At 36.2% G+C, this 16,654-nt stretch overlaps 1 long non-coding RNA gene across 1 annotated transcript in view; it reads left to right on the top strand.

The window, feature by feature from the left end:
• LOC116784780 overlaps nucleotides 1–2,007 on the top strand; it is a 32,475-nt gene extending 30,468 nt beyond the window's left edge. Inside the window, exon 4 of the long non-coding RNA XR_004356241.1 lies at nucleotides 1,970–2,007. This is a non-coding gene — a long non-coding RNA (uncharacterized LOC116784780). The remainder of the gene's footprint in view (nucleotides 1–1,969) is intronic.
• Nucleotides 2,008–16,654: the final 14,647 nt, after the last annotated feature.

Consider the following 16,654-nt stretch of genomic DNA (forward strand, 5'->3'; position numbering starts at 1 on the left):
GCAGTTATTGCAGCTCAGGCTACGTGCAGACTTGAAGAGGACTTAAAAAAAATTTAACTGAAAAAAAATCCCACCACACATGAAAATCAATCCCTCTTGTACCATTCTTGCCACAACTTGAATCTAGAGTTCACTGATTAACTTTAAAATGTTGATAGCATCACAAACAATCCAAACAACTTCAGGAATTCAGCAACTTCATACCTTTAGCTAGGGATCAGTTGTGGCAAAGTGATGCAGATAACTAGCACCAACTAGGTCCACACTGGAAAAAAAAAAGAAGCTTAATTGTTCTGTTTTGAAAATGGGAGTTTGATGAGGTTTTTTAATTTTTGGGTTTTTATATGCATGCCTTGTAATACAGTTCTACACTTACTTCACAGCAGTGCTTAAATCCTTCAGTTACTTTTGGAATTATGGTCCTAAGGAAAAATAAGGAAAAAAAAATCTGAGTTCCATCAGCCTCATAACATAATGCAGAAGAAAGAAAATCTCAAATAGGGTTTTGAAATGATTAAAAATATTCCCACACAGAGCTGGGGTGGCAAAATATAAGTAAAAAGTTACAAAGCAAAACTGTTATTGAAAGACAGGTGAATTCACACAGGCATATTAAATAGTGTTGAGTAATAGGCGATAAAAGATCAAGTCCATGTCCTTTTTATTGCTTCCAGCAGAGAACTTGATATGCTGAGTCTGACCAAAAGCATCAAAGAGTGCAAAAAGTCACAGGATAGTGTGAGTCACATGGAAAGTGATCTTCAAATGCTCCTCCCTCATTCCCACCCTTGAGAAAGTCAATTAGTAAAGATGAAGTGAGTTTGTGGAAGAATACACAATAGGGAAGATGCTATGCAGGCTGAACAAAATAACACAGAACATTTTATGTTGGAAGGAGATAGATTCATTAGTATCAGACTCCTCATGAGCATCAGCCCAACCTGGGAAGAGAATTTTTGGAGGATCATTATTATTAATTAATAATCATGATTATTAATTTCTGTTATTGCAATTCTGTGAAATAATTCTGAGTCTTGCCTCTATATTCTTCTGGTTATAGTTAGAAAGTAAGAGACAATGGGCATATCTATACTAGTATTATAATTCAGAGAAGACATGAACCTTGGAAGAGCGTATTCTATTTGTTCTCACCCATTGCACTTTGGCTCTCATCATGGAACTGCCTTGGAGATTGTAAAATGCATTCCTTTGGGGTGAAATGAAACTAAAATATGTGCTCCTCTAATGTCTTTTACTTCTCATCTGAAATAAAATCCCTGAAGCACATTTAACATGGGTGTTGGACCCTCACGAACAAGTGTTTTGCTCTGCAGAGCTACTCCTTCTGGACCATATCACTTGTTATTGTAAGACCAAATGGAGTATAACTCTTCATCTAACTTTAGATGTCTTATGTATGTGTGTGTGTGTGTGTATATTTGATCCAGGCATCTGTAACCATTAGAAAAAAATAATGACTTCAAAGATGTGATTTATCAGTTGGAAAGATATATCCTCTGCTCAGATGGATCATATTCTAAAACATACTATTTTCTCTTCAGAAACAATGAGAAGAGTCTAAGTAATAAGGTCCTGGGTAGATGTTCACCTAGTGAATACTGCCCTAGTTAGTTTAAATTCATGGTTTTGGCAGAGAATAGGAAATAGATTTACTAAGAAATGACTTGACTTTTCTGAGACCACTTCAACTGACCGGTGCTGGAGATAGTACTTGACTCCTAGTCAAGTATCTTCTCTTTACACATCATAGTTATTAGTATTAGAATTCTAGTATTAGAATTAATATTAGTGTATATACTAATTAGTATTAGTATTCTAGTATTAGATTTTATTTGGTTGGCTGTTTAATATGGTAACTTAATCTTTATTTATGTTATACTAAAAGGTTTTTCTTAGAATTGTAGGTCAGAACTACCACTGACATATCTCTTTATTTTGAATCCATTAGGAGGAATGTCTCCATTTTTCCCAGCATTGTAAAATTTTATAAGTACTTGATATTTTGCATTCTTTGCATCACTGAACATATTATAAACATATGCTATGCACTGAATTGCACTGTCTGTACTCTATAACATAATTTTTTATTTTTCAAGCAGTATTTAGCGAGGTCTTTTATGAACGGGAAAGAATCCAGTGCCTGGGATACAGTGTTCTTGTAAGAATAAAGATAGACCTGAACTAGGAAAATAAAATTATACCTACAGTTTCTGAAATTGTAGATATCAAGTTAATTAGAAAAATATGAGTAATTCAATTAATGACTTACTTTCTGTTTCTGTGTGTCAGAAATACTGTTAAAAAGAGGTATCAAAATATTTGTCAAGTTTAGTGTGCTTTTCCCAGTTGTCTGGAAACAATAACAGCAACCTTTATAACTGTATGTTTGTTTTTTATTTGCAATGAATCACTGAGGAATCTTATTTGCATCATATTAGTTAGTCATGTTTGTATTTTAAAGATAAATTTCAACAAAAGGTATCAAGAATCTTAACCCTTGTTTTAATCAATATTCTAAAGACAAAATTTAGGCACAGATAAAAGTAAACAAAACTCAGGGACATTTCCTTAAATTCTTCCTGTCCCCATAACTTGATTTTATAGAAATGAATTATAATTTACAGAGTGGTAGTAAGTACAATGCCTAAGAAAAACTAAAAAGTCAAGTTTTTCATGCATAGAGTTTCAAAAAACTGCACTGGGAAATCTAGCTGCCTGAGATTCAAACTCTGCAGAGTTGAAGACCTGGTGCCTAGTTTTGAAGATCCATTTTAGCAACATGCATGCCAACGTCTAGGCAACCTTTCTGTGGCACTGCAGAAGCAGAACATAATTTTAGGAAGTGCAATCATTTGTTTTGAGGAGAATACCTGTAAAGAAATGAGGCATAATTGGAAGGACTGTGTTTCAAATTCTGTGCTGAAGAAAGCTAAGAAAACCCACAGCAGATGGCTAAAGAAGATTGTAATGATATTTAGCTTTTCTCACTTCACAACTTCAATAGCCATTTTGTGCCAAGGAACCCAGAGCCTCCGGAGGTCCTTTTAATCCTGCTCATCTTTCTCTTTCTCTTTCTTACTCTTCCAGCACTTAACAGCCTGATTCAGACAGTGTTGTGAGACTACAGTCCCAAACACACCGTTTCTCTTTCTGGTTATCCCACCACAAAGAGATTGGAGAGACCTATTTCTTCTACCACTTATGTTTCTATGCCACCTGATGTACTCTACAAGGTCTGGTTTAAATTTAAAGCTTTGTAAAGTAACCATGAGTCTTAAAACTTTCTTAATGGATCAAAATTTGAGAAAAGAACCTATGTTCACTGATGAGTCTCTAAAAAAATCTCTCTTCGGAGACCCAGGTTTTACTCATAACTAGATCTCAAGCTAACACTTGTATGTTACCTAAAGAAACAACACCAGAATAACATATTTTTCACTTCAACAGTAATTTAATGATAGGCAGTATAGTCTGTGTGGACTTTTCAAAGGTGTAGGACCTTGCAATGAGGAAGCATATTTTTGCTAACAGGATCATCAAAGTTAAACCTCTATGAATATAAGTCCTTGGGGCAGGCGACCTGAGGACAAATAGCTGGGAAGAGAAATTCTTATGGCTGATTCAAAGTCTGTTCAAAGAAGTATTTATTCTGAAAGAAACATCTTTGAAAAGATGTGCAAGGAAAACACACTCAAAGTGCAATGTATTCTGAAAACATGAGTTGCCAAATGTAATCCAGACGGTGAAAGCAGTACAATAAATGGAGATTCAATGGGGACACTTGAGCAGTATAGAGACAGCATATGCAGAAAGTAAAGAAATCTGTGTTCTAATAAAAGGAAAACAAAAGACTTTTTCTTCCCCTCCACCAAAGCATAAGGCAGCATCCCTAGAACACCAAAGTGGGGTCAACATGGGACATGACTCATGGAGTATGGTTCTGTAATACAAGGTGAAATTCTCTGGCTCTCTCTTGTTTACTCAGTTCTGTGTAGAAAAACAAAATAAAATAAAAAAGAAATGAAATACAGAATATAAACATTGAAATAATATTTGTCTACCACCAGCTGAGTGCTACCAGCTCAATTTCCACCGTTTCACCTGAAGCCAACTGTGTTTGATTCTGGTTTTATTTGCTTCTCAGTCAGAAGTGCTTAATTCTACAGCTTTCTACCCATGTCAGACCTGTGTAGGAGTGCTCTAAGTCTGAGAGAGTCTTTTCTTCCTGACGTCTTTCAGCACTGCGGATGCATATTAGTTTCTAAAGCAATCTCTTCACCTGTGCAATAACAGAGCTGATTCTACAAGCTTTTTAAGTACTTTAATCTGTAAGAACATTAGCTTCAAAGCGAGTACCTTGGTGCTTGGATTTAGAGATACACTTCAGAAGATTGCTAAATTTGCTCAAAACACTCAATCTGAATGAAAGAAATGTCTTGGTCTTGAAGTGGGCCTTATCCTGAGAGTGCTGACAGTTACTTTGACACACAGTCTACCTTTGGGACTGTGGATTGCTGGTTAGTTGTCATCTGACTTTTCTTTACTGCACATATTACAGAAAGGCTTGAGGATTTGTCTTGTTTTGCCTTAAAGATGTCTTTAACTGTGGTGGCTCTGTGCAATGTCCCAGAAGAACACCAGAAACAGAAAAAGGCCAAAAGCATCTTACAGTATTAATACTAGTAAATAACCTTTGGTCTGGCCTGTAAATAATTTTCTTTTGGTTTGTGCCATGCTCATGGGACATCTGAGAATGTCACTGTTGTCAACACATAAGGCATAAGATGTAATTTTATTACAGGCATCTAGAGAAGGTGTATTATTTGAAGACTTCACTGTTGCATAAAATACTATCTTTATAAAAACACTATAAAAAAGTAGCATTTTTAAAGAAATCTTTTTTGAAAGATTTACTTTTTTAGTGATAATCCTGTTCAATTGACAAAAAGAAATCACAATATAAACATTTGAATTGCTAGATAAAATGCTCTAGAAAGAAAACACATTTACTATAGGCAGTAAAGCAATATTTGCTTAAATACTATAATCATATATAGCAAAATGTAACATCTGTGTGTCAGATTCCCTTAGTAAAATAAAAGGATTTCATCACTAAAGTTTAGGAAATTGTTTACTAACCTGGTGAAATATAAGACATCTTTCTCTTAGTTGTGTTTCTTCTGTATCAAATTAAATTTACTTCCTTTCTTTTGAGCAAGACTGTGCAATTGAATTTAGAATAAAAACAAATAAATTTTGGGTTGTGGATAATAGATAATATTTTCTTGGTTAATTTAATATGTTTAAAGGACATTTTGTTAAATATTATTCAAAAATCAATGCAAATTACCTCAAGATTAGATTTTTTTTTTTTGTATTTCAGAATACACTTTTTTTGCACAAGCTTTGACACAACTTTCTGATATGTAAACAATACATTTTATCTGAGTTGCATGTATTGTTTAGGTTTAAGGGCTTTAGATTTAAGACTTTAGATTTAAAGTCTTCAGTCATACTACATCCTGATACATCTCCTTACTTTACAGAGCTAATGCAGTATGGAGGACATTAATACAAAAGTCTCCTGGGTTATATATATCAAGGACCACAAATATATACCTTAAATTGACCAGAAGTTTACAATCAGAAAAATTATCCAGTTGCATCTGGACATTCTTTTCAAAGTTCGAAAACCTGACCAATATCAACAACCCAAAACACTTCGAAATTAAGATCTTGGTTTTATGTATACTGATTTTATGGAGTGAAGCCAAAAATCCTCTCCGACCCTCTCCTCTCCGACCCTCTCCAATCCTGCCCTCTCTGACCCTCTCCAACCCTCTCTGACCCTCTCCCACAACAGACACAGTTCTTTCACAGACTCCTTTCCCTTCTTTTGGATCCTAAGCTTCAAATTCTGCTTCTTCCCTACTTGAACTTTCTTGCCAGGTCCTACAATGTTGTCATAGGTCGCTCAAAGTTTTGGGTATTTTCCAAGAGCTCATCATCTGCCAAGTATCTTATTATCAAAACAAACAAACAATAAAACAAAAAAATCCCTTCTATAGTTCCAGAAAAAAGCTTCAGGATATGATTCTCAGTGAGAATTGAATTGAATTCCCCTTGAGGCTTCTCACTGAGAATATGGTTTGTGGACATCTCAAATCAGCCCACAACAGAAGCAAGTGAAAGAAGTTCCCATTTATTATTTAAACTATTAAAAACTGGTTTAAGGTGATATTCAGTAAACTGGGAACCTTTTTCATATTTGTTGAATGCTTGTGAAAGTAGTATTGCACTTGACAAGTTAGCTTGTTTTGATGACTCCTCCTTCCTAGCTTCAGGCAGACAGGACATGCTGGATGCCCATCAGTGACATGTCCTCTATGTGGGTGACCCAGGACCCAGCCCAGTCAGCATCTCAGAGGTCTGCTCCTGGCAGGGGCAGCATTCCTATTTGAGTGGCCTCTGCTTCTCACTCTGAATAAAAAATCTGGCACATCTGTAAAGTTTTTGTCAATGCAGATCTTTGTGCTGTTTCCAGGAACCCAAAATACTGAGGACTGGCACTGGCATATCTCATGTGTTGTGTCAGCCAGTTTTGACTATCAAGGGATTGCAAAACAGACATGAAAATTAAACCCGAAACTGCTTCAGTAGACAACTTGGAGAGAAATTCCTCTGCTGTTCCCTTTTTCATTTCTTTGCTTTGAACAGTTGTTCCAGTTAATGGTGAGTTCCCACCCCCCAGCCTCTCCACCAGATATCTAAAATTGGGTCTTTTTTCTTAAAACAAAACAGCCTTTATGCTTGTAAAGCCCTGTGTTCACAGTGCTAAACACAAGACTGATCACTCTACTATATTCTCATATTTAACAGCATGACTTTTGTCTTTAACAATTTCTTTCTGAAACATATGTCTTATGTACTATTTTCCTGTCTTCTTTTATTCTTTCTACTTTTTTTTTCTTTTACTTTCTCCTTTCTGGTGAGAATAAAGGGAGGGCAACAGTTTCAGATTCCACTGTGGGACAGAACCTGTCTTTAAACTGCACCTCTACCATCCCTTTTTCCATGCAGAGAAAAAGCTATTGTCTGCTGCTTGGGTCTAGTTCTGCCTGTGGGAACACCATTACATTATTTTCCATGAACCACAGTCCATTGTAAAAGAGTTCAGGGGATGAAAAAAGGCACAGAACATTTATATTTTGTTATCTGAAATAACAAAAAAAAAAATTCCCAAATCCCCCAAAATATACCCTAGATTTGAAAAGAAATAAATTCAAAAATAACAATTTATTTTAAATAAATCTTTAACATTCTTATGAATTAAAATATAGTACCTTTCCATTATTCCAGCACTTCCTTTGATTAAAAAGTGAAACATTATATTGAATAGGAAATAAATATTTGATGAAAAAATGGTTTATAGTGAAGCTTGCAGATGAAAATAAGCCACAGAATCACAGAATAAGTGAACAATATTAGACCCTCTAGTGTGCAAACCGGACTTCAACTAGGATTTTAGCAGAAGTTCATTCATTAATTATCTTCATTTCTGAGAGAGCATCAACCTTCAGCAGTCAGGGTACCTCTCTTAATGAAAAGCATATAACCTATCCAGAAGTTATCTGAGTTAATTGAGATTAATTTCCCATGAGCAGAGAGCTTAAGTCTCCTGGGGTTTCATCACTTCAGCATCTCAATAGCCTTCCTGAATGGAGGGACTCAGAACTGACAAGTTATTCAATGATGATGGCAAAAGAAAGACTCTTTTCTATAGGTCGACTCAAATAAGAAAATCTGGCCAAAAAGTCATGGATGGGAGCAGAGGGGATTCTGAGAGCAGCTATCAACATATGTTCTCTGCAGCCTCCAAATTTCATAGCCCTTTGCCTCTCCTTCCCTCCACCTTTAAATCCAGACAACTCCCTCTTTTATCCTGGCAAAGTTTCAGAGAGTTTATGGAAGGTTGCTGGCCTAGTACGTTTCTCCTCCTGCCTGCAAAGATGACTGTTCAGAAGTGCTACTGCATTCCCGAATGCTTCAAAACATTAAAGCTTCAACTAGCTTAAGTCTGATATCTTGTAGCTTTTAGGTTTAGGAGAAGAAAGTGCTGTGGGAAAGCTATCAAACTCCTTTTTGCAATGGGATGCATTTTTTGTTTCTACCTCTTCTAGTTGCTGCGAATTTGAAACTTAACATGGAGACTCTTCCAGAAGTGCAAAGGCTGATCTTGAAGTAGGAGGCACTTGGCATTTACAGAAAAGGTACAAAACAGAAAAGAAGCTGGATTTGGAGAAAAGAAATAGCATCTGTTAAAAAACCTCTCTCAGAGATGTGAAATCCTGGATCTGGGTCTGAGGAAAATGTCTAGGAGAACAGATGAAAGAGGGCATGTCATTAAAATGCCATGCTAGTAAGTGGGTAATGCCTCCACAGAGACTGTGTTTGTGTGTATGTACAATAACAGCTCCTTGCACTTGTATTTTTTAATCTCCCAAAGGAGTATAAGTACTTTGCAAAAACTTGCAATTTTTATGACATGACACACCTTATAAAGAGGAAGAAACTTTTAACAAATCAGTTTTTTCTGTAGAGAGCTTAAATCATATATGGATAAATATTTTAAATGATCTAACCTTATAAGAGAACAAATACAGAAAAGAACTTAATCCTCTATATTTAGAGTAATTTCAGAATTGTTTTTGGCACCAGTACAAAGGGCTAACCTTTGGTGTGCAAGTGTACGCTGGAGTTTTTTACTGGTATTTAAATCTGGGGTAGGAATCTGAATTTATTGAAATCAAACCTTACCCCCAAGGCTGTTCACCCATTCCAAGGTCTTCTGAAGCATGGGCATGGGGAATTTTCCAATGTTCTTAACTCTTTTCTAAGGCATTCTGTAGTACTGCCTACAAAAGGAGCACATGGAAATCACATGCAGACAGAGAAGTTCTACTAAATGTCAGGGATTTACATTTGGTGCCTGCACCAGACTGAATATCATTATTTACTGTCTTCCTCTAAAAGAGAGAGTTCTCTATTGCTGTCAGCTTGCAATGTTTTTGCTCTTTTATTAAAATATCCTTATAAAACACACCATGGATCTCAATACTTGTGTACAGTCTGAGCATCAAGGCTTTGCATGGGATGGCAGCAGAGGCAGAGACGCAGTATTCCTAATGTGGTTGCTGTGATCTTCCTCCCTATCACTTTTACTTGAAGTAAGAGCTGGAAAGAGCACTCCCTCCTTTCCAGGACTATATGTTAGCTTCCCAGGCATCATTCTGGCATCAAAAAAAACTGCATACTCTGAACAAGGCTCCAAAAAGGCTTTCCCTGTATCTAAAGACAGTAACTGAGGTTTTGACCTCTAATATTGAAAGGTTTCATAAGGAACTTACGATTTCAAACATATTGGATAAGGGATAGCTCCATCCTGAGCAGGTATTTTCTAGATCCATGTGAGCAGAAGTAAGGCCAGTTCTCAGTTAGAATTTGCACAAATTGATTGTACTGTAAATGTTTTGTTTGTTTATACAGTTTCAGGAATGGCACAAGGTTCGTGTGAATACAATATATCAGCCTTACTCAGGCCTAAAAAGAAAATCCTTTGAGGTTCTAAGTTTTTTCCTTCATTTTCTGAATATAATATTCAACTATATTCTCCAAACATTTCTTTCATTTTCATTTTGCTTTACTCTTGGAGCTGCCACTGTGATCTCTTGCAGTTACCATCATTTTACAAACCAGAGAGGCACTCATCTGGTGGTAGCATAATTTGCCACAGCTTTACTGGAAATCAACAGTTAAAAATCCAATGTGTAGAAGTCTTTTTCTGGGAAGAAGTAGAAGACAGTGGAAAGGTCTCACACATATCTTTACTGTTTGCATTTGGAAAGATTTGAAACTGGGATACTCCAGCTGTATCTAAGCTTTCAAATGATGCTCTAAACTAAATTAAAATTTTGATATTTCTCAGTACATCATGATTACATGTTGTATTCTTGGTTTTTATGTGGAACTGATATATGTTTATCCAAAAAAAAATGGATAGCATTCTTTGTCATGATGATGATAAAGCAGGCTAGATATTTATTCATATGAGTGAGGATGAGACATAATTTTCCCACAGTGATAAAATAATGTTTGTGTTTTTGAGTATGGTGAAGTACCCGCTGAGGTGCATCACATAATGCCCCAGTTGCTTTCACAAAACAGAAAAAAACATTGCCAGACCCCCAAGTACAGGATGACTAAATAAGCAGTAAAATAAGGGAAGAAATAAGAAGCAGTTTCCAGGCCCACAGTCCTAATGTGTACTGTCTCCACAAAGTCCCATTTGTGGCCTCAGAAATTATTTCTTCTGTTTTAGTTTGTTTTTAAAATTCAAGCCAAAGAGAGAGTGCTTTCCAGCACTCAAATTAATGTATAGAATACTGCAGTGGTAAAAGAAACTATGTTAGCAATGCGTATGTAAATCTATTTCTGCCTTTGAACTCTGTTTATACATCACTCTGGAACTCAGCTGCTAATATTTAGCATCAATATAGTCCTTGCTTACAGCATGTTAGTGCCAAGGGGGAAAAAACGGGATTTACTTTTCTTAGCAAGGGCTTTCAATAAGAGAGGAGAAAAAAAAGACTGCTTTTGTTGAACTTTCCTCACACATAACTTTTTTTCATTAGCTGTGAAATGTCCACATCTGCAGCTAGAAACAAAACTGATAGATTTCAGTGATCCAAGGTGATACTATTATAAGGGAAATATCAGCAATTCTGTGATTCAACAAGTAATTTCCTTGTAAAGGAAAACCAAAATAAAAATACTTCTGCATCTGAGATCAATAAAAGTGTTCTAATTTTCAAAGATATATTCTCATGAACTTGTCAAGAGAAGTAGTACAAAACTGCATTGCTCAAGTGGCAGTGCTTTTTGGAGAACAGCAAATTTTTCTAATGCCCAGATCAATGTAGTGTAGAGTCTTAATCAATTCAGACTGAAATACTTTGAAGTTCTTACACAAAAGCCAGCTGGTGGAAGTGTGTTGTAAAAAGAACTAGCTGAATTATTCATTGCGAATAATCTGTGTTACTAATTTACCCTCCCACTGCCCCACCTCCTTTTCAGGAGTTGTCTGCAATGCAGTCCTCATCTCTGTGAGCATTTGGCAAGTCGTTTTTATATGGGTCCAAGATATGCTGAATCTCTCGAATAATATTATTTAGGCTACCACATTTTGTGACTTACAATGTGTGAATACACCACCATATAGTAAATAATTTTATGGTAGTGTTTCAGTACGCTGATGGGCTGACTGACATTTTTAATCCTAGAGATTCATGAACAACAGAGGTATGCTCTTTGGTTGTCTTTGTAAAATGAACTGATATGTGTTTACATTTTCTGGCCTGTACTTGTCCCTTGTAATTTTAAACAGTAAACTAAGGTGGCTAAGTGAGATGCATAGGAATTCTATATAGCCTCTTTCTTCAACTGAGGGTGAACAGTTGGCACTCACAGAGGTTGAGGCAGGTCTTTGTGCAATTATTTTTCTTTGGAAGTGCCTGTCCCTTCCATTTATTAGATTGGGAGTATAAAGGGTCTGTGGGACAACATCAGGTTGAAATGATGAAATTCCCCTGTTTTAAGTCATTCTTATATACTATAGATAGAAGAGTGTCAGTTAATGGGAGACAACTCCTTTCTAAGGTTACCTTTATGGTCTATAAGGAAACATAAGTTCTTCTAAGGAGCAAACCATTTCATTCTGAGTAGACTTATGAAATAACTAGAAGACAAGCCCTAAACGGTTTACTTATCATAGGGTCCTGTGATGGGAACTGAAATAAGCAGCCCATATCTGTGTATCTGTACTGAGGATATCTACATTCATTAAAATCAATTTCACCTACAGATCTCACCCACTCAGATTACCATTGATGAATATTAGTAACATCAGCCCTTTTCCTGCTGCTGGAGAAGTATGTTTATTGATAACACAGAAAAACGAGTTTTCAGTGTCTTTGTTTTTATGAAGCACGTTGAAGTATTCAATGTCTCCTAATAATTTTTCAAAGTTATCAACACAAAAAGCATAATGAAGAAATATAATATTGCCTACTTGCTCTCCAGATGAATTACTACATCAGGAGCCTATTTACACTTTACTTACTAAATAAGTCCTCAAAAAGTCATCTTTATTTGTTTAAGAAAATTCACAGCTCAATAGATGCAACAGGAGGGTGATGAAATATCTGAGTGATAAAATTTTTGTGCACTGAGTCAAAAATAATTCAGTATAAGCTTCCTGTTAATAAATTTATCTGTGAAATGAAGATAGTTCCAGCCATCAAAGGAATAAGCGACCTTTTGAAACAGCCTTCCAAGAGATTATCAGAGATAAAAAAGATGGAGTTTTGCAGGTTTATGAACAAGAGTACATAATGTTTTGTCTAAGCGGAGGTTGAACTTTAGATATCCATTCTAATCCTGTCTTGCTGCTATCCATTGTTAATTCTTAGAATCACTGCCTGTCAGAAGTTTGAGCAGATTAAAGTAGCACTTTAAACATATGAGAACTCACATTAATTCTATTTGGTATATACACCTTTGAGAGTGAACTAGCTTGATAAAATTGTCTAGCTGCTTGTCATGCAAAAGAACTGCTTTCCTGTGAACACCCATCGGAGTAACTTATGTACAGTGATGCACACATTTTACTACACATGCCCATTCCAGTTTTTCAGAAACTCACATCCAGCTTTGGCTTATCAACATCTACCAGCAAATTAATTTTCATGATGTTTGTATTCAGAGGGGCATGTTTTATAGGTAAAATGCGCACATCAGAATCAAACCAGTTTAATTTTATGTTCACCTGATACAAGTAAAGAGGAAATTATATTCAGCTCATGGTTCGACCAGATATTCTTTAAATATTTGGACTATGCTTTTCTTTTGGGGATTTCCTAAAAACCACTATCTAGTACATTTATCCTTTGGTAATTTTAAGATATAAATACAATGAAGGGAAAAGTTCTAGTTTAGATAAGGCTGTTTTCAGAAATAAGTTTTTCAGCATCATTATTTTTGAGCTGGATTTCAATAAGGGGAGTTGGGGGTCAGTGCTGTCCTTGGGAAGGGTTTACTTCTCACAGAGGATGATGAAGTAGAAATGTATCCCCAGCTTTGCAGAGGGTCTTTCTCATCTTCTGAGATCTGCTTTAATTGAGGAGGACATTATTTTTAACACTGTTAGTCTTAATCCTGAACAGTGGTAAACACATTCTTGGTAGCTTTGAGAATTTTGCTACTCTAACAGCCTGAGGCTTACTTGTTAATGTCTGGTGACTTGAGCTCTTCCTGGCAGCTTGTCTCCACCAAGGAAGACTTATTAACGTGTTACCCAGCACTGAAGTCATAATTGATATGTAAGGGAATGACTTTCATTCCCTTACAAAATAAATCTCTTTCACTTTCTAAGTACATGTTTTCTGTAGTTGATATGACAGCTTTAACTACAGTTATTTTCATTTTTCCTTTAGAGATGTGGGAACATGTACATATATACTGCTACAATACACTGGATACACATTCATAAAGCATCACAGAGGAAAGATGATTCATCAGTCATGGAAAAGAGAGAACGTTACAGGTGACATTATGAGAGTAAACTCTAGAGACCAAGGTAACTTTCAGGGATTAAAAAAAAAATCAATTTTCTTTATCAAAGAATATTTCTTATATTAATCTTATCTTAATTTCAGACAGAAAAGTAGAGTAAACCAACCAAAAATATGGTATTACTATAAACTTCTTCCTGTTTCATCATGATGGAAACTGAGAAGGAGATGAGGACACTCCAAATACTGTGTGCACACTGTGGACTCTATGGCATATTACTCTTGCAGCTTTGGGTTGTTCACAGAACTTTTTATATATTCCCCATTGATGATATGTATTCTACATGTTTTACACAGACTGCATGGCCAAAGCCGCGTGTTCCAAAATAATTCTGAAAAATCCCACAGAATTACACTAAAAACCATAAGATTCAATTTGAAAACTTTTGTATATTTGTTTTTGAATCATTTAAGCCCGAAAATTTCTTTTTTTAAAAAGAGGTTTTTTTCAGGTGGTCAAGGAAGATCAGGTTTAAGAACAATATTAATTATAATGGGATGTGTGACAAAGTTCAATGAATTGGCAGCAACCACTGAGAATTTGATAGAGCTGAAGAAGATACATGACCTGAATGCATGGTTTATTAGATCTCCAAATAAACAACCTGACTATCTGCATTCTGCTTCCAAAAGCCTCCAGCTGCAAAACAACCAAATAAAACTTATCTATTTTTTTAGATAAATTACATAGTGTCTGCTGATACCTTTGTTAATTTATTTTTTCATTAGATTTCTGTGGTGGTTTTTTTCTTGCTATTTTTTTTTCTTGCTTATAAAAAAATGTGTTTGATTCTGCTCTTCTGTTCCACTTACAGTGTCTTGCACAAGTTTATCAGCTCTTTCTTCTGTTGCTTTTTCTGAATACTTTATAGCTGTTTCTCTTTCTTTCATACTTTTAACATATAAAAATAATCTGAATTAAGTCTATCAATCGCATGGAGAACAGGAAAAATCAGAAATCCTCACTGATCTAGTTAAATATCATCTACTGATAGTCCTGTTCTTAACACAATGTGCTTGATTGAATTTAGGATGGAAAAAAAAGCAAACCCAAAAACTGAGCACTATGAGATACTCTGAAAAGAAAAGGAAGATATGTGAGATACACATAGATAAAAGACAAGACTATCCACAGCCTTATTTGCATTTCTTTTCTTTGTTTGAATTTTCAGAACTTAAAAGCGGATCTCTAGTTTTATATATTGTGCCTTCATTATTCATTGGTTTCATTTCATTGATTTATATTATAAATGTGCTTTGTAAAAAGATTTAACAAAAGAATATAGTATTAGACTTTATTTGAGCAGAACACTTGAGGAATCATTAGGAAATGAGGTAAAGATAACAGAAAAGAGAATTGCTTGGCACTACGCTGGGCCAGTAAAAGATGCAATTTCATAGATTGGTCTACAGGGTACTATGAACAAAAAAACAAATTTAGCCAAAACTCTCCCCATGTACCCATATATATACCATTTCATCTCTTAGTGATGTTGAACTACATTTTACTATCTGACTTCCATCTTCTCTTTAATTTTAGTGAGAATATGAAGCACATTATGTCTCATAATAGCGATAATGACAGATAACGTTCTGAAAGTAATTTTATCCTTGAGATGAGATACCCAAAGGTAGGATTTGAAGAAGCGGTAAGAGCCTGAAACAAACCTGATAATGTGCCTTTTTAATTGTTCTTTTAGGGCCTCAGATCTTGTTAATACAACAGGAAACATCCTATCGTTTGGTGGAAGCTAAATTCTCTACTGGTGTGTTTAGTCCTTCATTTTCATTCAACATGTATTGTAAAACAACTATGCTGTCTCTGGCAACATGCAGTCATGGATAGTTTAAGCATCAGTGGGATACTTTGGTGTTCACAACTGCATCCTACTCTAGATGCAGTACATTCAGGGCACTTCCAGTGCACTACATCCTTCTCTCTAAGACCATGAATATCTTTCAGAGTAGTGTTGCCTTTTTTTTCAGTGGTCTTATGCGTGAGTTTTTTCAGAAATTTGCAGCAAGGGCACCTGCAGCATTTCTAGACTTTTCTACCTGCTCAGAATGAGATTTCTTTCCAGCATCACCTGTGCTTTTTTTGTTGGATTAAATGCAAAAGGATTAGAACCGTAACTGGAAGAGAGGATCCAGGTCACTGAAATAGTGCTTGAAATATTTAACCCTAAATTTTATTTACTTTCATCAAGACTGAGGCATAAGTCACAATCTAGGATTTGCAGAGCAGATGCACATGGGTTAACAACGTATTGCATAAATGGAAGGGCACATCCCTCCCTGGCACAATGGTTTCAGCCCTCAATGGGGAAAAAAAGCAAATTAAACACCAAAAATCTGAAGTAACTGGAGCAGGTATTGGCAACTAACCCTGGCAGTTCACGTGTGTGTTAGGAGAGGGATTGTGGGAGCAATTTCATTTGTTCCCTTCCCCAAACTTCAATTAATAAAGTAAAGTAACAGGACCAGGTACTCCACACATGGTCCACCACTGCAGCCAAGGTAAGAAAGTGGCAATAGGCTTTGTGCTACTGCATGCAGTAATGGAAAAAAAATGCATCACTGCCTTACACAACTGAGCAAACCTGAGCTCCTGAGCACTTCAGCAGGCCTACCATATGCCACGGTCAAGCCCTGAGAGCCAAGGCCTCCTGACTCACACTCTGAGCTACCTACCTGCTGCTGGATCCTGCTGAACCTGCAGTGGGAACAGTCAAGGCTGCCTGTACCAGGCTACAATAGGCGGCAGACGTCAGTGGTTTTGGTTCCTGGCTCTTCACCGACCAAGAGAAACTGGGTCTCCTTCCTGCAGCAGCATCTGCAGGCACTTAGCTGGGCCACATCTTCATCAACAGAGCAAGACTAATGAACGCTTATGGGCTTGGCAGCTCCTTATGTAAGGCCCTCTGTCTTGGGCGCTGCCTGGAGCT

This window comes from Chiroxiphia lanceolata, chromosome 3 (assembly GCF_009829145.1).
Source record: "Chiroxiphia lanceolata isolate bChiLan1 chromosome 3, bChiLan1.pri, whole genome shotgun sequence".
Lineage (NCBI taxonomy): Eukaryota > Metazoa > Chordata > Aves > Passeriformes > Pipridae > Chiroxiphia > Chiroxiphia lanceolata.